Source organism: Brassica napus, chromosome C6, assembly GCF_020379485.1.
Source record: "Brassica napus cultivar Da-Ae chromosome C6, Da-Ae, whole genome shotgun sequence".
Classification (NCBI taxonomy): domain Eukaryota; kingdom Viridiplantae; phylum Streptophyta; class Magnoliopsida; order Brassicales; family Brassicaceae; genus Brassica; species Brassica napus.
The window spans coordinates 40393223-40395397 of NC_063449.1; positions in this window are offsets into that span (position 1 = coordinate 40393223).

A 2175-nucleotide genomic window follows, 5' to 3' on the forward strand; every position below is an offset into this window, starting at 1 on the left:
ACCTACGAAGAAAGCCAAAATGTCAAAGGGCAAAGGGGTTGCTGTTGATCGAGATAGAACGAAAACTCCATCTGTGGAGGAGCTATATGATCATTTGAAGAATGGAGTCACTTGGGCTCCAACCAGGTTTGCCGACCTCGATTTGCTGAAGGAGTTGGGTCTAGAGTCTGATATTGAGACGATGCTGGGACATTTGAAGATGCCAAAACTCCTCACCATGGCTTATCCTTTCTACAAGGATGTCACTTGTCAGTTCCTATCCTCTCTTGTGGTCACTTACCATGACACGGCGCATGTGAGACAAGGATGGGGAAAAATCAGGTTCAAGGTCAATGGAAGAGAATTCAACATGAACTTCAAGGACATTGGGAGGGTCATGGGGTTCCAAGACCTAGAAGACCACTCACTTCCCAAGTGTGAGAACCTCCCCACACAGCTCTGGAAGTTGATCACTGGAAACAAGCACTCTACCGGGGCGGACAAGAACTCACACATCCGACACCCGTCTGTACGCTACCTCCACAGATTGCTAGTCCATGCTTTTTACCCACGGAAGCAAGCGGGTACGGTTACTGAGGAAGACATGCGACTGCTCTGTCCGGCTATCCGTCCCTACGCTCAACCTGGAGTGTTACCCCTTCCCAACACTGACATCTATGCTACCTTTGGGATTGTCAGTTTCTTTGTGGGCCGTCTCGAGCACTAAAGAGACTGGGCGTGGTACACCACTGATTCGCGCCCAAAGATGGGGATAGGCGGAATGATCACACCACTGCTCCAATTTCTGAATGTTCCCTTGGGAAAGGACGCAGCGGGGCCTAGGTTCATTGATGGCACCTACTTGAGGATTGCCACCTATTTCAGTGGGATGTATGGGAAGGACTACGTCTACCACTACTACTTGCAGGGCAAGCCAGTCGAGGTGGTTCTTCCAAACCGGAACCTGACGAGTTTAGAGATACCTGGAGCTGTCAGCTTCAACATTCCCCAGGAGTACTTTCTCGGAGAACACGGGCCTCTCGATCCAATTCAAGCAGCTCCATCAAGGAAAAGGAGTGTCCCTACGCAACCTGACTCGCCTGTTGCAGACACATCTGAGCATATCTATGGACCTCCGCGCTACTACTTCAAGCCCCATGACGGAGTCCTTCCACCTGGAGCTCTCCGTGATGCTCATGACCACATTGGTCGTCTCCAGAGGTGGAACAAAGCTCAGGACAGAACGATAGAAAAGCTGAAGGATAAGTGCAAGGCGCTCAGCAAGACTGTGAAGAAGCAGGCAAAGACTTCAGCCAAGTTCATGAAGAAAGTAGCTGATGTCTTAACTAGGGGAGGAATAGCTGGATGTAGCTCAGCCGATTTCGCTTTTGCGAACACCTCAAACCCCCAGCCTCCACCACCGCCTGATGCTCTTGGCTTCCCCTCACTGCTGCGCAGCTTCAGCGTAAGTGGAGGAACCCACCCACTCAACCTTCCACTTCAGGCAACAAATCCCCATCCCTCGCTTCTTCAGACAGTGAGGACGAGATTGACGAGGTTGAGAGCCAACCATGGTATGGAGGCTCCGGTTCAGCATCCGGTGGTTACTACACCACCTTCCCTCCTGACGACGACGATGCTGGGGCATCTGCCCCCACATACTATCCATAGGAGGTACTTCTTTCTCTCCCTTGTATATACCATTTCATTTTTGCAAATTAGTTTTCTTCTCGGTATCTCTCTCTTTCCTTGAACACAGAGACTGTGTATCTAAAGTTTGGGGGAGGTACCAAGCATTTGATCATGTTTGCTTTCATTGTGTTTCATTTGAGTCATGCATTGAACACCTATTTGCATAAAAAAAAAAAAAAAAAAAAAAAAAAAAAAAAAAAAAAAAAAATTCATTTAGATTGCATCATTTGCACCATTAGGAGAGTCTAGAGCATATAGGTTGCATTCACTTGCATTGGGAGCAATGATTTTAAATACCTTGTAAAGAACACTACGTTGCACCTGAGTATCCATGCACCTCTCGAAAAGACTTGTATGTTTCGAGCCTTGAAAACTCTTCTTGAAACTTGTTGATTGTAGAAACTCAGTCTTTGAAGCCAGCTACAACCTTATTTGAACTGAATGAACTTAATGCTTCTTGCTTAGGGTCTCTTGTGTACTGAGTCATGGCTATACACACTTGAA